Genomic DNA, 24,797 nt, shown 5'->3' on the forward strand with positions numbered 1-24,797 from the left:
TCCTCGGTTGATGAGCTTTCCTGATATTGTAACATGGAGGAAAAAAATGTAATAAAGAATAATAAGTAAAACAGGAATAAATGAAAATTACTATTTTTTCACCTTGCTTTTTCCAAATTATGAGTGCATTTTATTTATAATTTCCTCATGTACTTTTATGTTCATAGTTAAATATGTCATTGAGTTTATGGAAAAATATTAATTGAGTGAATTGTCTATAGAAAAATACTTACAATGTGGTCTAAAGGCATTCTTAAGCTGTCATTTTGATGTTTTATCACCCTCTACTGATCAGTGAGACAAATTACATTTAGCCTTTTTCCCCACCAAAATTGGTATCTTTTCCAAGGCTAAAAAAATATTTTTTTGTCCATTTGCTAAATCTATAAAATCTGTTCATAAATAAAAAACCATACTGAAAATAAACAGAGAGAAACTTATCTGTTTACGTCTCTGTTAGCTCCTCAATGGAAGTTAGAGACTATTTTATATTCATATCCCTAGCAGCCAACATACTGTGTAGCACTGTGTATATACTCAATAAATATTGGCTAAATGAAATGCTGAGGTAATTTGCACAATTATTGCTGTCTTCATTTATCATTTTTACAAAGTTTTTTATTTCATAAATATCATTACTATGTGGACTTATAAAAGTTAGTAAAACAGATATTTCTAATCTCTTGATTTCATATAAATGCGAAAGTTATTTTCACTTCAATTTAATTAACAGTTTCAAACCCTATATTGATAGGGTTTTCACTGTGGTTTAACATGGGCATTTTTGTGGTGATCTGTTATTCTGAATAGTTGTACTTTATTCATTGGAGCTTTTTATTGGTTAGATTTACAATCAGCTGGGGGTGCTGGAGAAAACCTGAAATACTAGTGGCTTAAGGTCCAATCCGAGTTTATTTCTGTCACACATAAACCTATGTAATCCAGGATGACATGAAGTTTCCATAGTCATCAGGATCCTGGATCCCTCTGTTGTTCGGCTCCTAATGCCTAAACTCTGTACACTAAGAGGAATAGATCGGCACAGAGCCTCTGGGATTGTAGATTAGAATAACTGCATGTTATAGCATAGTGGAGGCTGGTATACTCTGACAAAAGGTTCTGATGTAATGGTCCACTAAAGCTACATAAGATCAGTGTGCTCAATTGTGAACTACTTGATGCACTGCAAGTTTCATGAATTGATATCCTAAAAAATCGTGATTGCAAATTGGTGCTCATAGTGCCCAGTTTCTCTCGTAACATAGTCTCCTAGTCTCCATAAAAATGATGCTATACCTTCTTCAAATCCCTTCAAACTTCTGGTCCTCACATCCTGTCTTTCTGATCCTCTCTCCTTCACATCCTTACATCCTCACTTTTACCATATGCTTCATTCTTCACTGAAGACATGGAAGCCATCTTATGGGCCTCCTTCATCTTTCCGCTATCATATCTGCAAATTCTTAACCGAATTTGTGCCCGTTTTTCAGCTGCATTGGAAGAAGTGTGCCTATAGCTCCAGTCAGCTACAGAGGTGAAGTTGCAGGGATTTACTCAAGGTTATGGTTGTGCCAAATGAATAAGGGAAATAAAAGAGGCATCAGGGAGTAAAGGGATATGTAAGGTATTGGTTAAGATGATGGATCATGGAATCTAAGTGGGAGTAAGGAAAGAAATGAGAGCACAGTGAGGTGAGGACTGCGATAATGTAGAAACATGAATAAGTTATAGGTCCTATGGGGTCCCTTTTCATGTTCTTTGCTTATTCATTACATTGTTTGTCTTTTTCTTATTGATTGATCGGATTTCTTATATACTCTGAATACGATCTTTTGTTAGTTGTAAGGTTTGTATTTTTGTTCTGTGGCTTTTATTTTTTATCTTTTTAATGATGTATTTTGAGGCACAGATGTTTTCAATTTTACCGAATTTGTATTGTATGATTTATGATTTTTTCCCCAAAGACCAGATTACAAGCTTCAAGATTTATTTTTTAAATAATCACATCTTTTATTTGTATAGAATTATGAATTACAAACTATTGTTTTGTTTAATCCTTTTAACTACCATGTGAGACAGAGAGGCTAGAGGATATTAGCTCCCATTTTATAGACGAAGAGTGGAAACGCTGTACCCATATTTAGTATAAGAGAGAGCTGGGATGTAAGCCCTGGGCTTCCATACCCACAACTGCTTTTCTCCCATGACTTTGTGATACATCATTTTAAAGTAATCTGATTTCACAATGTTTAATTACAGTGTAAGAATAACATCTATAGCACATCTTCCTAACAGGTTACCTCTGGAGCCAACCAACCTAATTAATTACCTTATAGGCTGAAACATTTTAAGGCACTATTATACCTCGAACTCAATTTCCCAGCCATGTTTGAGGGCCCCATGAGCCAAAATTGCAGCAAAACTGACCTGAAAGGACCAGGGAATGCAAGGTCAAGCATGTTTTCAAGTGTAACCTAGGCCTGGCACATCCTCGCCTGTTGCTCAGATGGCAAGTGGAGGCAACCAAGTGAAGGGAGTATTGGGAAGGCCCACTTAGGGGTGGACACTCATGAAAAACACTACAGTGTCAGACCCACTGTTTTCAGGATTAAAATCTCCAGAAGCCCAGTTGCCAGTCTACTCTCTACTATATCATTACCAGCAGGAGACTAGAGTCTCCTGGATTAGACTACTGGAGACTAGAATATGCCAGAAAATGCTAATTAACCTGCCTGGGGCCCAAAAAATCAAGCAGCACCAATTTTATCTATGCCAAACCGAGAAAATGATTCATTCCTTTTTGATCTGGGTTTTAAGGAGAGTGCTGATCGTCAGAGAAACCAGGACATTCTACCCTGAAGCCCAAGAGAAGATACGACGGACATTTCCCAGAGTTACAGATGGTGCAGGGGGCAACACAATCTGCCACAGTGAAGAGAATAAGCTGTCTTGGTAAGCTTTGGTCTTCCATGGGGCATGGAGCCAGAGACGAGCAAGATCAGGGCCTGGATGACCAATCCTCATAACAGTAGGACTTCCTCACATAAGGTGCATAGGTCCCCGAGGAGAAGGGTCTAAACATCCTGAAACTGCAAGCAAAATTTTGAGTACATACATATTTTTCTGGTGAAGGGGTCCTTCATTCTCAAATCCTGAGCTTTTAGAGAAAAGGACTAAGCTAGTTGCAGGCTGTGATACAAAAGCCAGCAGGTATACTAGATCCAGCCAGGTCTGAGTACTCTCAAAGACATCAGTGAAAAGTTGGAACATAGACTCACAAGAGACAACCCACCACTTGTTTTTGTGCCCGTCTTCCTGTTTGTATTTCAAATCTTTTCAAAACAAGGCCCTAGGAACTCTCAGATTCAATTATGTCCTTGGCTTGGTCCACTGCTGCAGAAGTCTTAGGGGGCCTTGTGCAAATGTGACACAGCAGGACTCCTTTCATGACATGTGGTTATTTCAGAGGAGGTGACAGCCAGTGTAGGAAACACTGGAATGTTTCCTTGGAGCTGGACTGTGATGAGAGGTGCTTGCCATGTACATAGCTTGCTGTAGTTTCATTGACTCTTCTCTTCCAGTTTTTGAAGATAAAGCAGGAAATACTCTTCCCTCAAGACACAATTCCAGTTGTTATTTTTGATAACAATTCAAAAAAAACCAGAAACACATGCTTCCAATGCACCATGCATTCAGGTATTCTGGGTCTAGTTCAGCTGGTGAATGAGCTGATTGATGCATTTACTCTGATAGCCAGGCGAGCCCATCTCCTGGAAGAACCTCACTCTATTCTTGGTAGCGTGATGGGCCACCAAGAGCTGGGAAGGGTGCAGGAACCATGAGATCTCCTGGAAATACTTCCTTGGGAAGGCAATATCATGAATGAAGTCTTCTAAGCAAATGACACCAAACTTCCTCAGGTGCTCCTAACTGTGTTGTCTGTTGGAGAGATAGTCTTATTCTTGACCTTGGCTTATCCATGTTTGAAGATTAATTCCTAGATGGGCTTCAGATTTTGAAATCCCCAGGTCATATTAGATTCCAATATATACAACAGTTTTAGGCTCTGGAGGTGACTTTTACAAAGACACCACTAAAAATTTTCTTTAGGTGAACCATTTTCTTCTTGCAGTGGTTCTCTGCACCAGTAAACTCATGCTATTAATTTTCAGGATGTGTACAATAAAGGCCAGGGAATGCTTATCTGGCAATTCCAAGGCATGAGGTTTCACTTCTAGTCATCTGAGAGGCATCTTGTTGTGTTTCTGCCGCCAGAAACCATGTAGGAATGCTTCCAGTTGCTTACACCTGAGGCCATTTCTCCTTTTTTTTTTTTTTTCTAAAAGTGTATTCTTTGCCTGAGTGGCTTTGAGGACAAACTGCACTAAATAATATTTGCTTCTATATCTTTTCAAACTTTCCAGTTGATCCTTATTTTCTTTATTCTTTTAAAGAAGTGATTGATACTTCAGAAATTTATCGATGCTCTCAAGTTAACAGGTATAAATATTTCTAAAAAAGAGGCAGAGAAGATTCTTGAAAGGTCAGCCCTATATGTATGTATATATTAAACTTAATTTTTATTATTATTAATTTTATTATCTCTAAACTCTTTTTAGAGATAAAAGTGATGACTATGGAAACGTTAGAAAAATATGAGTAATGGCTTTTTATTATTGAACATCTGTCTGCTAGCACTCTTCTAAGAATATTACATACATTATCTCATTTAATCCTCACAAGACTTGAGAGGCAAAGTCTATTATTTTTCACAGAAGAGGAAATTGTTGACAAGTGAGGTTAAGTAACTTGCCCACGGTCACCATAATACAATCACCCAAATGTTAACCTGGTATCATTTTAGTGTATATATTTATTGCTTTTTATAAGATTATGTCTTTTATATTTATCAAGTTTGATCCTTTTTGCTAGGCATGTACTAGCGAATGAGGATGCAATGGTAGCCTGGCCCTTGTGCCTGTCCTTACAGAGCTGACAGTCCACTGTGTGTGTGCGTGTGTGTGTGTGTGTGTGCACGTGTGCTGACAGTGAGCAGGCAGTTGCAATGTGGCAAGGATTATGACAGAAATATATAGAAGAACAACAAAGAAAAGTATCTTATCGGGATATTGCTAAATTTTATTAAACTATATAAATGTGTCATTTGACCTATTTACATAATGAATTATAGTAATAGATTTTCTCATGTTAAACATTCCTGAAATAAAACTAACTGATGAACTGTTTTATACAGAACAATAAAGAGAATAATATAACCAAAAACCATACCTACCACTGGGTTTGTAATATTTAACATTTTACATATTTGACTCAGATTTTTAAAAACAAAATATTATGGGCAGCAAACATTTTCAATGTATTATTCTCTAAACTCATTTCCTCCATTTCTGCTAGAAGTAGCTACTATTCTGAACTTATCATTCTCATATAGATTTTTATATTTGCATACATTTTACTATAGATACACTCTTAAAATATAGGATATTGTTTCTTATGCCTTAAGCTTTTAAATAGTGACATACTGGATTTTTTATGACTATTTTCTAATCCTTCAATTTTTGGAGATTTATTTATGTCAATGCATATAGCTCTAGTTCAATCATTTTAACCACTGTATGGTTCCATTTAATAAATATAACTCAATTTACTTATGAATTCTGATGGTGGTTATTTAGGTTAAAAATTTCTTTTGTTGCCAATATAATATAATATAATGCTGCAATGGATATTCTTGTGTACATCTCCTTGTGTATTGTGGTGGAATTGTTTGGTCATAGGCTTTACAGACATTTACTTTTTTTTTTTTATTATACTTTAAGTGCTAGGGTACATGTGCACAACGTACAGGTTTGTTACATATGTATACATGTGCCATGTTGGTGTGCTGCACCCATTAACTCATCATTTACATTAGGTATATCCCCTAATGCTATCCCTCCCCCCTGCCCCACCCCACGACAGACCCCAGTGTGTGATGTTCCTCACCCTGTCCAAGTGTTCTCATTGTTCAGTTCCCACCTATGAGTGAGAACATGCGGTGTTTGGTGTTCTGTCCTTGTGATAGTTTGCTCAGAATGATGGATTCCAGCTTCATCCATGTCCCTACAAAAGACAGGAACTCATCCTTTTTATGACTGCATAGTATTCCATGGTGTATATGTGCCACATTTTCTTAATCCAGTCTGTCATTGATGGACATTTGAGTTGCTTCCAAGTCTTTGCTATTGTGAATGGTGCCTCAATAAATATACTTGTGCATATGTCTTTATGGCAGCATGATTTATAATCCTTTGGGTATATGCCCAGTAAAGGGATGGCTGGGTCAAATGGTATTTCTAGTTCTAGATCCTTGAGGAATTGCCACACTGTCTTCCACAATGGTTGAACTAGTTTACAGTCCCACCGACAGTGTAAAAGTGTTCCTATTTCTCCACATCCTCTCCTGTTTCCTGCCTTTTTAATGATCGCCATTCTAACTGGTGTGAGATGGTATCTCATTGTGGTTTTGATTTGCATTTCTCTGATGGTCAGTCAGGATGAGCATTTTTTCATGTGTCTGTTGGCTGCATAAGTGTACAGATATTTAACTTTAATTAAATATCCCAAATTGCTCTCCAGAGTAGTTGTACCACCTTATATTCCTACCAGAAATGTATTTCCATTCCAACACTTGGTACTGTAGTATTCTAATATTTTAATATTTCCCAAACCTATGGGTCAGAAATATTATCTCCTTAGGAGTTTAATGTAACTAAATGTAATTAATTATATTCCTTATTACTAGTAAAACTAATTATCTCTTCATATATTTGCTGGCCATTTGGATATTCCTTTTCTGTGAATTACTTGTTCATTCCTTTTGTCAATTTTTCAGTGGGATTGGTTGTCTTTTTCTTAATGGCTTGTAGGTGTTCTTTCTAAATTCTGGATATTAATCCTATGTTAATATTATGCAATATGAATATCTTTTCCCAGTTTGTTGCTTATTTAAAAAATTTTTTCAGTGTTCTTTTTTGTTGTGCAGACATTTTAATTTTTAATGTAGTTATATTTGTCTCTTTTTCTTTTATGGTTGTGCTTTTGACATATTGAGAAATTCTTCCTTACCCTGGGACATGAAGATATTCATCAATATCTTATTTAAATTTTTTAATATTTCATATTTAGTTCTTTAATTCACCTGTAATTGATGTTTGTGTATGGTGTGAAATAAGGATTCAATTTCATTTTTTTCCTCTATAGTCAGTTGTCCTATCACCATGTATTGGTTAGTCCCATCCTTTTCCTACAGATTTGAAATGCTTACCTCTAGTCATATATTAAATTTTCGTCTGTTTATGGATGTATTTCTGGTTTCCTTTTCCTGTTATATTAGTTGTTGTCTACTGTGTATCAATACCACATGTCTTAATTACTATTGCTGTATAATACCTCTTGATATCTGGACTTACATTCATCTCCAGTAGTGTCAATGCTATTTTTGACCCTTTCCTCTTCTATATGAATTTTAGAATCAGATTGTTTAGGTATATACATGTGCATACACATGCACACATGTATATATATATATCACTTTTGGAATTTTGATTGCAATTTGTTGAATTTATAGCTTAATATTGGGGAGAACTGACATATTTATGATGTTTCATCCTCTATTTCTTGAACATTTTATGTGTCTTCATTTTTTAGATCTTTTCTTTTTTCAACAGAAAAGAGCAGAAATAACATTATTGGAAAATATCCATTGGATCTGGCATTTATGAGATTTCTGGGCATCTTAGTGAAAGGAGTTTGAGTAGGGTGGTAAAGGGTTAAGTCAGGTTGCATAGGGCTGTTGAGTGAGTGAGGGTGAGGATGTGAGGACTGTGGTTTAAGAGAAATGGTTAATGTGGGGATGTGGTTTAAGAGAAATTTAAATGAGACGGAAAGACAAGTCTTTTTAAATTTTATTTTTATTATCATTTGGAGGATAGGAGAGATCTGAGAAATAGCCATCAGAGAAGGACATGTTGGATCTGTTATAAAGACAGGAGATGACTGATTGGGAGAAAAGGATTCCAACAACTCAAGACAGAGAGTCCTTGAATAAGACTCAGTATTTCAACCTCTGAGTGTAGAGCACAAGAGGTGGCGATGAAAAGTGGATTTATTTATTGACTAACAAATATTTATTGAGTTTCTGTGATAAGCCTGTCATTTATCTAGGTGCTAAGGATGCAGTAGTGAAGGAAATAGGCCAAAATCTTTGCTCTCATAGAGCTCACCATAAACAAGAGGAGAAAAACAATAAACTAAATAAATAATTAAGCTATGTTAGATGATGAAAAGTGCTAAGGGGAAATAAAGCAGAAGAGGGAGACTCATGTGTGTGTGTGTGTGTGTGTGTGTGTTGGGGAAATGCAATTTAACTGTGGTGAGTAGGGAAGTCTTGAAAGTGACATTTGAGTAGAGATATGAAGGAAGTAAGAGAGGGAGCTCTGATGATCTTTGGGGGAAGAGCTTTCCAGGCAAAGGAAATGGCAACAGCAAAGGGTGAAGTAGGCAGTGTCTCTGACAGGGTTAGGGCATTGAGAGGAGGCCAGTGTGTGCAGAATAGAGTGAATTAGGGAGGATATGGTAGAAGATGAAATCTAGAGGTAATAGGAGACCAGATCACATAAGGCTTGCAGGAAATTGTAAGAACTTTGGTTTTTACTCGGTTAAGTCATTGGGTGGTTTTAAACAGAGCTGTGACATGATCTAACTTAAGTTTTAACCATGTCGTTCTGGCTGGTGTACTGAGAATAGTTTGTTGGGGCAAGGGTGAAAACAGAGAGACCAATTAAGGCAGTGCTGCAATAATAACAGACAAGATTTTAGGATGGCTTGCACCAGGATGGAGGAGGGTGAGAAGTGAGTGGATGCTGGATAGAGTTTGAAATACTGACCAGATTTACTTCTGAATTATGTGTGGGGCATAAAAGAAAGTGAATAGTTAAGGATACTGCCAAAGTTTTTAATCTGAGTATCTAGGAGGCTATAGCTGCCTTATGTATTGAAATGAGTAAGACTGTGAGAGGAGCAGATTTAAGATGGAGTAGATATCAGAGTCCTATTTTGTTCTCAAGTTTCAGATGCTAATCAGACCTCCAAGTAGAGATATCAAGTAGGTATCTTGAAATGAGTCTGGAGTTCAGATCTGGGAGTTATGGGCTTGTAGATGATGTTTGAAGCCATGAGAATGGCTGAGATGACTAGGGAGGGAGTACAGTAAGCTGGATCCTGGTATGCTCTAATGTTATGTGGCAGGGGAAATGAGGAGAAACCAGGGAAGGAGAATAAGAGGAAAGAACCAGAGAGAAAAGAAGAAAACCAGGAGAATACTTTGTTCTGGAAGCCAAATACAGAACACATTTGAGAGAGGAGACAGTTCTGTCTGTCAAATGCTGATGGACTAAGTTGAGGACAGAGAATGGACCACTGGATTTAGCGCCATGGAGGCCACTGGTGGAGTAATGGTGGTGAGAGCCTGAGAGTGGGCTCAAGAGAGGATTATAAGAAGAAGGTGGACATGCAAGGGAAACAAGTCTTTAAGGGGTGTTGCTGCAAAGGCAAAGAGAGATAAAGGTGATAGTAGGGAAAGTGGGGTCAAGAGGTTTTTTGTTTTTGTTTCTTTAAAGATGAGATTGCTTGCACACTCATATTTCAGGGAGAAATAGGGAATGACATGGCCTGAAAGTGACTATCAGGAATTCACTGGATGGCTTGAGGAGATGCATGAAGTTTAGCAATAGTTGCTGATGAAAGTGAGAAAGGGAGTTGACTGAGACAAGAACTTGAAATTTTGGAAGCAAAATTAGCAAAGTAATGTATCTCACTATCTTCACATTCTTTTCTTCTCTTTGCTTTGCGCTGATAAACTTTCATTTCACTCAGATTAGAGCAGTCTTCCATATTTATCTTTCCTGCACAATAACTGAAAGGGAAAAATCCAAAATGATTAGTTAAAGAAAAGTAAGAATTAGGCCGGGCACGATGGCTCACGCCTGTAATCTCAGCACTTTGGGAGATTGAGGCGGGCAGATCATGAGGTCAGGAGATAGAGACCATCCTGGCTAACATGGTGAAACCCCATCTCTACTAAAAATAAAAAACTTAGCTGGGTGTGGTGGCAGGTGCCTGTAGTCCCAGCTACTCGGGAGGCTGAGGCAGGAGAATGGCGTGAACCTGGGAGGCAGAGGTTGCAGTGAGCCGAGATCACACCACTGCACTCCAGCCTGGGAAACAGAGCAAGACTCCGTCTCAGAAAAAAAAAAAAAAAAAAAATTAACAAACCCTTTTAATTTGTTTTAAATATTTTTAAGTTTTAAAAAATGTTTAAAGTTTGTAATTCCTAGTAGGAAAGCATTATCTCCATGAATACCCTAATAGCAAACCACTGTAAAATGCTTTAGTTGCATTTGGGGTAGATGGGTAGGGATTATATTCAAAGCACCCCAGCTGTCTTGATAAGGTCAGAGGTACACTGGTTTGCATTATTGCAGCATCCATGAGGTGATCTAGATTGCTTTTCCTTTAGCAAGGGCTTTATTTATCAGAAGGGCATTACTCTTGACCTCCAAATTTGGCTGACAATTTACAGATGAGATTCATAACCTTTGGGTTGCTCTGGCATTTTGATGTATTTTCTGGGTTCTGGGCCACATCCTGGAAGGCCACCATAATTTCTGAACACTGCATGGCTGTGAGAACCTTTGGTCACTAAGAATTTTGAGTCCAGGCATTCCTGCCATTCCAGATATGTCCCCACCCATCCCAAGCATTTCTCTGAGAAAATTACCAGGCATTCTCCCAGAAAGCCACTTGGAAAAGAGCCATACTGAGCTCCAGATCATTTTCTGGCTTCTTCCTCCCTCTGGGCTCTCTCATGCTTTTCTCGAGAGCCTTTTTAACCCTTTCTATTCTTTCTTTGATCTCTTGCTCTTCACGTTTTCACTCATACTTTCTCCAATGTTCTATAATTTTCTAGGCCCTAGGTTTGAAATTCTTTCAGCATTTTACTAGCATCTTCATCATAATCCAATTTCCAGGCAAGGGCAAGAGCATGGGCTGCTTCTTCCCAAAGATCCAGAAGTCTATGTGTGTTTTCTCACTACTTGTAAGGCTGAAAGGAATCAGGATTTATCTCAATGGCTCTGTCACGGTCTTGAATGGCAGCATTGGGCTTCTGTAATTTGGTGAAGACACTGGCTCTCTTGGCACACAGAAGGGCCAAGTGAGGATTCAGCTTAATGGCATCTGTGAATGAGCCAATGGCTTTTTGTAGTTCACCATCATTTACGGTTTCAGTGGCAACCACTTTCTTACTATTTGCTGATCCATCATCTCCTCTGTTTTCTCTGCATTTTCATCTTCCATTTCTTGAGGAGCATCAGTATCTTGTTCAGTCAATTTCTAGATTTCATTATCAATTTCTAGATCAGTTTTCTCACTTGATGATTCATCTGTCTTCATGTTTTCTTTCTGCCTTTTTGCTATCTGTTTTTCCTTCCTTGATATTTTCTTCTGATTTAGCTTTCTGAATATCAGGTGGCACTTTACCAGCCATGCTCTTCACCCATTCCCTCAGGAAGTGCATTTCCTTGGTGTGCAGAACACCCGGATCCTGCTTACACATTTTCTTGAAGGCCCCAGGCTTGCTCATTTGGTGGGGGTCTGTGGTCAAGAGGTGGAGGGCGAAGCTTGGGGACTGTGGCCCAATTCCAGGCACAGGAGCTGGCTCAGCATGACCATGCAGAAGGGCTTTCTTCAAATTCTTAACTGCATTCAGGGATTTGAGAAATTCTTCAAGGAGAATTCCTAACATTCTTTTCTTTTTCCTTTTTAAAAATTTTTATTTTACTTTAAGTTCTGGAATACAGGTGCAGAACGTGCAGGTTTGTTACACAGGTATACATGTGCCATAGTGGTTTGCTGCACCTATCAACCTGGCATCTAGATTTTAAGCCCTGCATGCATTAGGTATTTGTTCTAATGTTCTCCCTCCCCTTCTCCCGCACCCCCTGACAGGCCCCAGTGTGTGATGTTCCCCTCCTTGTGTCCATGTGTTCTCATTGTTCAATTCCCACTTATGAGTGAGAACATGTGGCCTTTGGTTTTCTCTTTTTTTTCTTCCTATGTTAGTTTGCTGAGAATGGTGGTTTCTAGCTTCCTCCATGTCCCTGCAAAGGACATGAACTCATTCATTTTTATGGCTGCGTAGCAGAGAATTCCTAAAATTTTTAAAATTGACTCGAGTCAGGGACAGTGGCACTTGCCTGTGGATCCAGCTACTCAGAAGGTTGAGGCGGAAGCATAGCTTGAACTTGGAAGTTCAAGACTAGCCTGGGCAACATAGTAAGACCCTATCTCAAAAAAAGTTGGCTTCAAAACTATTATTTCATATTAATAGGAATTATATTTCCATGGATATATGGACATCTTGATATTTTGGATATTGGATATTTTATAGCCATAGAAAATGTATATTGTCTTATAAGATCCATAACCAAAAAGGGTAATTGTCAACCATTCTTTGCTAGAGAACATACAAGAAGTTACAAAATGAGGTTATAAGACAGAAAGAAGGAGAAATGTTTAAGAAGAAATACTAGGAAATTGGGATGCGGTACTACTGACTTACAAGTTCTGTAGTTCTTTGTAAACTTATTTAATAGTCTAATAGCTCTGGGTTATAGGAATTATTCGCACATAAACTGAAGTTCAGAGGTGTTAAGTGGACTCTATATCATAAAAGTAACAACAGGAAGAACTCAACTATAACCCAACTTTTCTGACTTTAAGAATATGTCATTTCATAATGTTTTTTAAAATATATGAATCATAATTTATATTTGAGCATATTCTTCTTAAATAATATACAGCATGGATATTGACAGGTCAATGACAGTGAATTGGGTTGAATGGAGGAAGTATTTTTTACTTAAACCTGCAAAAAAAGATGTTGAAGTTGCCCATTACCGGAAGCATTTTACTGAAAGTGGTCTCTTTCTTACTATTGGTATATTTTATGCTATGCGTCATGGGCATAAAAATGTAATACATTATAAACTGTTAGATTTACTAGTGAGATCTTGCTGATTAAACAAGTGATGCTATAGAATGTTGTTTCCTTAGAAATTTGTACAATGCCAAGAAGAATTGGCATATAATGTCTACTTCAACCAAAGTCTCAACTTGCAAAAGGCATCCATTTATTGAGAACAACTACATTCTTAAGAGTTGATTACTGCCGGGCGCGGTGGCTCACGTCTGTAATCCCAGCACTTTGGGAGGCTGAGGTGGACGGATCACGAGGTCAGGAGATCGAGACCATCGTGGCTAAACCCCATCTCTACTAAAAATACAAAAAATTAGCTGGATGTAGTGGCGGGCGCCTGTAGTTCCAGCTATTCAGAAGGCTGAGGCAGGAGAATGGCTTGAACCCGTGAGGCGGAGCTTGCAGTGAGCTGAAACTGCCGATATGTGATGTCACCCTCAGAGGCCCAGCTGTAAAATTTCTCTCTTTGTACTCTGACAAGACTCTGTCTAAAAAAAAAAAAAAAAAAAAAAGTCGATTACTCCTACTCAGCACCATCACACTGTATGATAGTTGCCTATTTACTTACCTGAAAGTAGGAATTGTGAATTGCAGATTTAGATAATGCTTTCCCAATATTTACTGGATGAATGTATAAACCATAACTGGAATTCTCTTGAAAGAGTGGCAAGGCTCATAGTCATATATATATCACAGTCTGCATAGCATTTGTCTCCAAGGACTCTTAGAGATCTATGCTTCAAAATGTCTTAAAATTTGAGGCCAGGCACGGTGGCTCATGCCTGTAATCCCAGCATTTGGGAGGCTGAGGAGGGCGGATCACCTGAGGTCAGGAGTTCAAGACCAGCCTGACCAATATGGCGAAACGCTGTGTCTACTAACCAAAATTAGCCTGAAAATTAGCCGGGCATGGTGGCGGGCGCCTGTAATCCCAGCTACTCAGGAGGCTGAGGCAGGAGAATCGCTTGAACCTGGGAGGCGGAGGTTGCACTGAGCCCAGATCACACCATTGCACTCCAGCCTGGGCAACAAGAGTGAAACTGTCTCAAAAAAAAAAAAAAACTTAAAATTTAAAAGGTTTTAAAAAATTTCTTAAAAATTTTGCTTGGTAATTCCCAGTTATAATCTGCACTGTTCTTCTGTGTACTACAATATGCTTCTACAACTCTAAGGTAGGGATTATTATTCCTATGTTATAGATGAGGAAACCAAGGCAGAGAAAGGTTAAGTAACTGGCCTTTTCTTTTTTTAAATTTTTTTGAGACAGAGTTTCTCGCTCTGTTGCCCAGGCTGGAGTGTGGTGGTGTGATCTTGGCTTACTGCAACCTCCCAGTTCAAGCAATTCTCCTGCCTCAGCCTCCTGAGTAGCTGGGATTGCAGGCATGTACCACCATGCCCAGCTAAATTTTTTGTATTTTTAGTAGAGACAGGGTTTCACCATGTCTGACTGGTCTCGAACTCCTGACTTCAAGTGATCTGCTTGCCTCAGTCCCCCAAAATGCTGAGATTACAGGCATGAGCCACTGCACCCGAGTAACTGGCCTCTAAAGGTAAGGAGGCTACTGTAACATTTAAGCTCATGAACTCTAGAATCATACTTCCGGAGTGTGCTTCTTAGTGCCCCTACTTAGTATCCCTTTGACCTTGGGGACGTCATTTAACCTTTCTAAGCCTCATTTTTTTCAACTATAGAGGTGATATTACCTACTCCATAGGGCTGGTGAGAGGATTCATGAGACAATCGTACTAAAATGCTGAATACAGTGCCTTGTGAACAGGAAATAATTAATGCATGCTGGTAGGTGGTCAGGAGCAAGGACTCTGGAGCTAGCTTGCTTGAGTTCAGATCTTAGTTCCACCTTTACAAGCTGTGACCCCTCTTTACCTCAGTTTCCTAATGTTTGTAAAATGATCTAGGGACAGTACCTACACCTTAGGTTGTTTTGAGGATTAAAGTAGTTAATATACAGGTAAAGCACTTACAACAGCAGCTGACACATGTTAAACACCGTAAGTATTAGCTGTTATTATCAATTATTGGTAGGAAATAAAGAACCTTGAACTGAAACTTGTATTTCAAATCTGTGACATCTACTGTTTCTTTATGAAAACTGTTTTTTCTCTCATTTTTCTTTAACATTAGGACTTTCTTTTAATAGCCTATGTATTTAAGAAAAAGTTGCAATAAATACCAACCTGCCACCATCCTATTTTCTATAACTCCCCAAATCCCAGGATGCCCAAATCAAGTATTTGAAAGCTAAGCCTATCTTACCTCCTTTTAACTGCCTTCTAAGGAAACTGAACTAAGTGAAAACAAGTTTTGCATGAAGCTCTATAGCTTTTCCTATATCTCTAAGAGATTGCTCAGAGAAAGAGAGATGATCAGTAGAATCACATTACTATTGACAGGTAGAAAAATCAAAGACATTCCACTATAGCTTTAGCTTGAATAGTGTGTTTTCTTAACTCTTACCACATTACTTATGACGCTCTTCAGTTACCAACATTATTTTAATTTAAAACATATGTAATCATTAAGAGAATATGTTATCTTTTTGGTACTTTTTCCTCTGTACTCTTAAAGATGATTAAAGGAAATTCAAGTCAATGAAAAAATACATTTGTTGTCTATGCCTACCATAGGATAAGTTTTCTGTTTGATAATGAAGATAAAAAGAAGATAAGTACATGGGAAATAGCTGTTTTGAAGATTAAATGACATACTGTCTGTGACAATCTAATAAAGAAATATAAATTAAATTCAATAAACTGTCTTTTTAAGTATAGTGCTAACAAAGGGTGCGTCATTTGTTCCAGGGGCACCTTCACTGTTTGGCTTATAGTAATTTCATGAGAAACAAATAGGTTTGGCGGTATAGCTGTACAGCAAAGAAGTAGAAAACAGCCCGTTTTCAGGGTGGAATACAGAGTGCAGGCTCTGGATTCAGGCTGCTTTGGTTCAAATCCTGGCTCTGCCACTTACTCGGTGAATTGGGGGAAATTTGTTAATCTCTCTGGGCCTCAGTTTTCTTAATTCTAAAACTGGGATGATAATACTTCTCAGGGTTATTATGAAAATTAAAAATGACACATACAGCTTTAATATAGTACTGACTTTGCTCTGCAAATGTTAGTTCTTATATATATAACAGATACTAACCTATTTTTTAGTCACATTTTTGCTAATGACTGTGCATAGCGTAGGCACTGGACACCCAAATGTCACCAAAGAGTCTGTGTTTTACAACTGATAATACCAGTAGCTAACATTCACTGAGTCTCTTTTAGTGCAAAGCACTGTGATAAGTGCTTTATGTATTTTTAAGTCATTTAATCTTAAGAACTCAACCAAGTAGGTATTACTATTGTCTCCATTTTGCATTTGAAGAAATTGAGACCCAGAGAGATCATTCAATTACAAATTCAGGAGGTCAGAATTTGAATTCTATCTGGCTCCTGAGCCCAGGTCCTTAATCATGACAAACGTTATCAAACTTCTGGGCCCTCAAAATATTCCTACTTTATGATATATGTGTAGCAGAGCTTACTATCTGCTTTGGGCATTACATAGAAAGACCTAGTTTTTTGTCACTTCCACTGTAGGTAAAGATGTAAAAGGAAACTGCTTTAAATGTGTGTTGTATATTTTATATCTGTTTCATTAAAAGTAAAGAGTCTGACTGAAGATATTAGGTTGGTGCAAAAGTAATTGTGGTTTCTACTATTACTTTCTTACTTTTTTTTTTGAGACGGAGTCTTGCTGTGTCACCCAGGATGGAGTACAGTGGCATAATCTTGGCTCACTGCAACCTCTATCTCCCAAATTCAAGTGATTCTCCTTCCTCAGCCTCTGGAGTAGCTGGGATACAGGTGCATACCACTGCACCCAGCTAATTTTTGTAGTTTTAGTAGAGATGGGTTTTCACCATGTTAGCTAGGCTGGTCTTAAAGTCCTGACCTCAAGTGATCTGTCTGCCTTGGCCTCCAAAAGTGCTGAGAGTACAGGCAAGAGCCACTATGCCTGGCCTCTTTTCTTAATTTTTATTTTTATTTTAAGTTCCGGGGTGCATGTGCAGGATGTGCAGATTTGTTGCACAGATAAATGTGTGTGATGGCGATTTGCTGTACCTGTCAACCCATCACCTAGGTATTACGCCCAGCAAGCATTAGCTATTTTTCCTAATACTCTCCCTCCTCCCACCCACCCCTCGACAGGCCCCAGTGTGTGTTGTTCCCTTCCCTGTGTCCATGTGTTCTCATTGTTCAGCTCCCACTTATAAGTGATAACATGCAGTGTTTGGTTTTCTGTGCCTGTATTAGTTTGCTTGGGATAATGGCTTTCAGCTTCATCCATGTCCCTGCAAAGAACATGAACTCATTCCTTTTTTATGACTGCATAGTATTCCATGGAGTATATGTATCATATTTTCTTTATCCAGTCAATTGTTGATGGGTATCAAAGGTTGATTCCATGTCTTTGCTCTTGTGACATGCGTTTGCTGTAGTGCTGCAATGAACATATGTGTGCATGTATCTTTGTAATATAAATATTTATATTCCTTTGCAATATAAATATTTATATTTATATTCCTCTATACCAAGTAATGGAATTTGAGTCAAACGGTATTTCTGGGTCTAGATCTTTGAGGAATCACCACACTGTCTTCCACAATGGGTGAACTAATTTATAGTCCTACTAACAGTGTAAAAGTGTTCCTATTTCTCTGCAACTTCTCCAGCATCTGTTGTTTCTTGACTTTTTAATAATTGGCATTCTGACTGGCATGAGTTGGTATCTCACTGCGGTTTTGACTTACATTTCTCTAATGATCAGTGATGTCAAGCTTTTTTTTTTTTTAAATATGTTTGTTGACCACATGAATGTCTTCTTTTGAGAAGTATCTGTTCATGTCCTTTGCCTACTTTTTAATGGAGTCGTTTGTTTTTTCTTGTCAATTTGTTTAAGCTTCTTGTAGATTCTGGATGTTAGACCTTTGTCAGATTGATAGATTGCAATAATTTTTTCCCATTCTGTAGGTTGCCTGTTCACTGTGATGATAGTTTCTTTTGCTGTACAGCAGAGAAACTAGTTTAATTAGTTTAATTGGATCCCACTTGTCAATTTTTGCTTTTGTTGCAATTGCTTTTGGTGATTTCATCATGAAACCTTTTCCCGTGCCTATGTCCTGAATGGTATTGCCTATATTTTCTTCTAGGGTTTTTATAGTTTTGGGTTTTACATTTAAGTCTTTAATCGATCTTGAGTTAATTTTTGTATAAGAAGGGGCCCAGTTTCAATTTTCTGTGTATGGCTAGCCAGTTCTCCCAGCACCATTTATTAAATAGGGAATATTTTCACCATTGCTTGTTTTTGTCAGGTTTTTTGAAGATCAGATGGTTGTAGATGTGTGGTCTTATTTCTGAGTTCTCTATTCTGTTCCATTGGTCTATGTGTCTGTTTTTGTACCAGTACCTTGCTGTTTTTGTTACTGTAGCCTTGTAGTATAGTTTGAAGTCTAGTGGCACAATGATGCCTCCAGCTTTGTTCTTTTTGCTTAGGATTGTCTTGGCTATGTGAGCTCTTTTTTTTTTGGTTCCATATGAATTGTAAAATAGTTTCTTTATTAATTTATAATTGACAGTACTTCAAGCTTATTTATGAGTTATTTTAAATTGTGCTGGTTAGTGAAGCCCAATATTCTTGGAGAGGATATTAATTTACTGTGGATCTGAGATATATAAAACATCATTTAGATCTTATAAGGAGATAAAATTTTTATTTGAGATCATCTAATTATTATTATTATTTTTAAATAAGGAATTGATATGGGAGATAAATGGACTTTTTGTAATTTCACTGATGAAGGAAGAAAATCTGGCCTGTTGTGGAAATATCTGTTGGCTGGAGGCATACCTGGTGCTTATGCTCAGACATGCACAATGCCATTAGATCATCTGAAAATCCTGCTGCAGGTATATTGCATAGTTCATGTGTATGATTTTTAGTGATATGTATCGGGGGAACCAGTCCTCAGTATTTCAACATAGGTTCTTTTCTATTTTCCCTAAGTGTCAGCCGGTCTGAGAAATAAAGAGAAAGAGTACAAAGAGAGAAATTTTACAGCTGGGCCTCCAAGGGTGACATCACATATCGGCAGTTTCCGTGATGCCCACCTGAGTCACAAAACCAGCAAGTTTTTATTAAGGATTTCGAAAGGAGAGGGGTATATGAATAGGGAGTAGGTCACAGGGATCATATGCTTCAGAGGGCAATAAAAGATCACATGGCAGAGGGTGAAATTAGAATTACTGATGAGGTTCCAGGTCCCACTGGGCATGCATTGTCTTGATAAACATCTTAACACGAAACAGGGTTTGAGAGCGGACAACCGGTCTGACTAGAATTCACCAGGCTGGAATTTCCCAATCCTGGTAAGCCTGAGGGCACTGCAGGAGACCAGGGCGTATTTCATCCCTTATCTTCAACTGTATAAGACAGATACTCCCAGAGCGGCCGTCCATAGACCTACCTCTGGGAAGGCATTCCTTCCCCAGGGTTATTCCTTGCTGAGAAAAGAATTCAGTGGTATTTCTCCTACTTGCTTTCTGCAAGAAGAAAAATATGGCTCTGTTCTGCCCTACCCTGCAGGCAGTCAGACCTTAAGGTTATCTTCCCTTGTTCCCTAAAGATTGCTGTTGTTCTGTTCTTTTTCAGGGTGCCCTGATTTCATATTGCTCAGACACACGTTTTACAAACAATTTGTACAGTTAATGCAGTCATCACAGGGTCCTGAGGTGGCATACATCCTCAGCTTATGAAGATGAAGGGATTAAGAGATTAAGGACAGGCTTAGGAAATTATAAGAGTATTAATAGGGGAAGTGATAAATGGCCATGAAATCTTCACAATTTATGTTCAGTGATTGCAGTAAAGACAGGCGTAAGAAATTATAAAAGTACTAATTTTGGGAACTGATAAATGTCCATGAAATCTTCACAAGTTATGTTCTTCTGCCGCGGCTTCAGCCAGTCCCTCTGTTTGGGGTCCCTGACTTCCTGCAACATCATGAATGTTTGATAATTTTCAAAAGAAGGATTTCAGAGATGTTAATATTATTATCCGATGCTCTCATGTGCAAATGGCCTCATTACCAATAATCTACTAGACTAATTTCTTCAACAAGCTGCCAGGCCCTGAATTCATCTTGACAGTACAAAAACCAAATATATATCATTCCCAACCATATGCATTTTGGAGTTTAGTGATGAAGACAGATCTTTAAAAAAATTAGTTAAACACAGTCTAATAATGTAGCTCCAGTGTTCTAAGGAGGGACAAAATTAGAGAAGCCTTCTTTTTGTGGGGAGGTGTGTAGAGGTGGATCTAAACCATTCTGTGATTCTCTCTATGAGGTAGAAATTTTGACACCAAAAGACAGAGACTGGTCAAAAAGTTGTACTCACCCTGTATTCCTTACCAAATGCAGGGTCATATAGATGGAATTCTTTAATTGTGTGAAAGGTTTTGGGTCCTAGAACTGTTTTTGTCTCTTTGAAGATGGGACAAGCAATGGAGAAACTGACTGTGCAACCAGGATAGGGGAGAAGGGTTTCCACCCTCTTCATTGCTCTCCTCAAGGCAGAAATTATGGGCCTGTAACAGTCATTATCTCCTTTTACATTTTTTGGGCCATCAAGGAACACATTTCTTTCTAATTTTTATAGACACATACAAAGCAAGCAAGTATGCCTGGCTGCTGGGATTCTGGGTTCAAAGCAGAGAAAGAGGCAGAAGGCCTTCTATCCATCATGCATATTTTTTTCGCTGAATCCCTGTGTTTCCAGTCCTTACAGAATTATTGAATTCTGTATTCTTTATTCTTGAATCAAGAACTTCTTCATTTTCTCCAGAGAATAAAGCCTCCAGGTGTTTTAAGGGCAAATCAACTTCTATGTGCATTCCCTTTTGTACAACTTGTTGTAATTTTTATTCTGCTAAGTCAGTTATCACTTTTCCGTTTGCTTTCTACCTCCTCCAAATCTGTTGAAATTGATAGTATTTTTTTTATTTGTAGATTAGTTATGGGGTGACCATATAATTTTCATACAGACCAAGATCCCTTTGGAAGTGAAAGGGGACCAGGGGTGGTGGCTCATGCCTGTAATCCCAGCACTTTGGGAGGTCAAGGTGGGTAGATCACCTGAGGTCAGGAGTTCAAGACCAGCCTAGACAACATGGTGAAACACTGTCTCTACTGGAAAAATACAAAAATCAGCCTGCTGTGATGGTGGGCGCCTGTAATCCTAGGTACTCGGGAGGCTGAGGCAGGAGAAACGCTTGAACCCAGGAGGCGGAGGTTGCAGAGCGCCGAGATCTTGCCACTGCACTCCAGCCTGGGTGACAGAGTGAGATTCTGTCTAAAAACAAACAAACAAAAAAGTGAAAGGGAGTGCTTAATAATCACCAAGGGACAACACTTGGGCAAAGAAAGATATGTGTACCACCCTAGGTACTGCCTTCTTTATTACGTTACTGGTGTTTTTGTGTGGTTTTGGGAGGGAAAGAGAAAAATATGTGTGGTCAATGGCCATTTTTACTGAAAATTAATTTCTTGCATGTCTAAAAATTATTTCATTTTGCTTTTTTCCTAGACTGGCAGTTTGGCTGAGTTTAAGCATCAAGTTCAAAAATGCTTTCCCTCAGAGCTGTTAAGGCATTAATTACCCTGTTAATTTCTAGCATTTGTGTTATTTCTGAGAAGCCTGAGCCACTCTGATTTTTCATATATGACCTGTTTTTCCTCTATGCAAGCTTTTAGTCATGCTTCTATCCTGGCTGTTATGAAATTTTACAATGTGAATTTAGGTAGGTTTTCTTTTCATTCACTATGCTTGACATTTAGTGGGCTCTTCCTAACTATAAATTTATTTTTTCTTAGCATTAGTGTATTCTATTATTTTTCTTAATTTTCTTCCTTCTCTTTTCTGTCTCTGGAATTCTTATTACTTGGATGTCATACCTTCTGGGTTGACCTTGTGTGTTAGTCAGGGTTCTCCAGAGAAACAGAACAACAGATATATATATATCTTTTATAGTTCAAGGCAAAGCATCTGACTGAGGATAACATAGGGATCTACGAAGTCTTGAACACTGAAGACACTTTGTTGTTATTGCCAGTTAAATAGCTACTACCTCATTGGTTGTTTGTGTAGCCTGTGTTTCATCATAGCTAAAATTATTATTAGAATTTGGAAAATCGTTCTTTTTGTATTCAGTCTTTGATAAATATTTCTATATCAGAAGTTTATTATGGGAATTGGCTCATGGGATTATTTGAAGGTGTGGAGTTCCACAGTAGGCTCTCTGCAAGCTGGAGAACTAGGAAAGCTGGTGCTTTCCAAGTCCAAGTCCAAAGGCATGAGAACCAGGGGAGCTAATGGTGAAATTCCCAGTCCAAGGCCAAAGGCCTGAGAACTAGGGTGGAGGGCAGGGACATTGGGGTAAGTATCAGAGTCCTCAGGCCCAAGAACCAGGAGCTCTGATGTCTGAGGGCAAGAGAAGATGGATATCCTAAGTCAAGAAAACAGAGAAACAGAGACACAGACAGAAGAAAACAGAGAAACAGAGACACAGACAGAGACAGACAGAGACAGAGGGATTTTGCCTTTCTTCTGCTTTTTTGTTTTATGTGGGCTCTCAAATGACTGGATAATGTCCACTCACATTGCCGAAAGTGGATCTTCTTTACTCAGCATATGGACTGAAATGCTAATCTTTTTCTTAAACAGCTTCACAGTCATACTCAGAAATCATATTTCACCAGCTGTCTGGAAATTCCTTAGTCTAGTCAAGCTGACACATAAAATTAACCATCTCACCCTCTATGCATCTTATTTATTTATTTATTTTTGAGGCAGGGTCTCACTCTGTCACTCAGGATGGAGTACAGTGGCATGACCACAGTTCACTGCAGCCTCGACCTCTTGGGCTCAAGTGATCCTTCCACCTCAGCCTCCCAAGTAGCCAGGGCTATAGGTGTTCACCATCACACCTGCCTATTTATTTATTTATTTTTATTTATTTATTTTTTTGGAGACAAGGTCTCACTAAGTCACCTAGGCTGATCTCCAACTCCTGGGCTCAAGTGATCTGCCCTCTTCAACCTCCCAAAGTGCTGGGATTACAGGTGTGAGGCATTGCACCTGGCTGCATTTTATCTTATCACGCCACTGCACTCCAGGGTGAGTGAGAGTGAGACTCCATCTCAAAAAATATGTATTTTTTAAAGAGTCAAATATAAAAAAAGTCTAAACATTCAGCAGAATATATTTTGTCTTACTTGGATTTTTGGGTTCCATTGGAATGAGGTAGAATTTTTATTTCTGGAAACCAGAGAAAAAGAAAGATGAAAGAAAATCCTTCAAACTAAATTTTCAGTGAAACAAAGGAACAAGAGAACACATGCTGTATGATTACAGGTAAAACCCAGACCTATTAGGAATGCGCAGTGTGTATTTGGTGTGTGTGTGTGTGTGTGTGTGTATGTGTGTATATATATGTCTGTGTATATAACACATTTACAATGCAGTATTTTTCAGCCATGAAAATGAAGGAAACCCTGTCATTTGTGATAATATGGATGAACTTGGAAGACATTATGTTAGCTAAGCAAAATAAGCCAGACACAGAACAACAGGTACTGCATGATCTCACTTATACATGGAAACTAAAAAAGTTGAATTCATGGAAGCAGACAGTAGAATGGCGGTTACCAGAGGAAGGGTGGGAGATGGGGAATGCGGAGATGTTGGTCAAAGGATACAGAGCTTCGGTTATGTAGAATGAATTGTAACAGAGTGCCACAATTTCTCCTAAGATAAAAAGAATGAGTTACTTTTATTATTATTATTATTATTTTCTTCTCTTCTCCTCTTCCCTTTTCCCCCTGTTCTCTGTTTTCTATGTAGTCCCTTGGAAATGCAAACATAACCTATCACCTCCCCATCACCAGACATACCCTTCAGAACAAGTTCTTCTGTGTGTTTCAAGAAAAATCTCTCCTCAGGAGTGCACAGTCGATTTGCAGACCAAACCACACCCATCACAGAACTTCCACCGTACAGGGTCACCTCAGAACTTATACCTACTAGGAGGGCATGCCGAAAGCATGCCCACCTGGTCACTTTTACAACTTACTTCTGACCAGAAAGATACCAGCTTGACTACCCAGTGGATAACTGCCTGAGAGCAGGGAGACCCCTCTGTCCTTGCTCACTTCTCACTTTAACTTATAAAAATTCCACTTTTTGCTCCAAAGGTGAGCTGACACATTCAAAGCAGGACATGTTATTCTTCTTTCCCCAAGCCAGCTTTGGAAATAAATTCACTTTTTTTGTGTGTGCCAGGCCTCACACCTAATTGCACTCTGCATGTGGTGAGCGACTAACCTGCTTTTGGTTACACAATGAGTTTTAGAGACCTAATGTATGTCATGGGGACTATTGTTCATGCTGTATTGTATACTTGGAGTTTGCTAAAGGAGTAGATCATGTGTTCCATTACTCTTAAAAAAAAGGAACTATGTGAAGAGGTGGATATGCTAATTAGCTTGAATATAGCCATTAGTTCATTATGTAGATGTATGTGGAAACATCATGTTGCAGACCTTAAATATATACAATTTTACTGAAATTT

General features: G+C 38.4%; 1 pseudogene; it reads right to left on the reverse strand.

Annotated features, from left to right (window-relative positions):
• Positions 1 to 9,753: 9,753 nt before the first annotated feature.
• On the reverse strand, positions 9,754 to 11,866 carry LOC105516104 (annotated as a pseudogene).
• Between the last annotated feature and the right edge of the window lie 12,931 nt (positions 11,867 to 24,797).

The sequence above is a fragment of the Colobus angolensis genome, unplaced genomic scaffold (assembly GCF_000951035.1).
Source record: "Colobus angolensis palliatus isolate OR3802 unplaced genomic scaffold, Cang.pa_1.0 Scaffold273, whole genome shotgun sequence".
Classification (NCBI taxonomy): Eukaryota; Metazoa; Chordata; class Mammalia; order Primates; family Cercopithecidae; genus Colobus; species Colobus angolensis.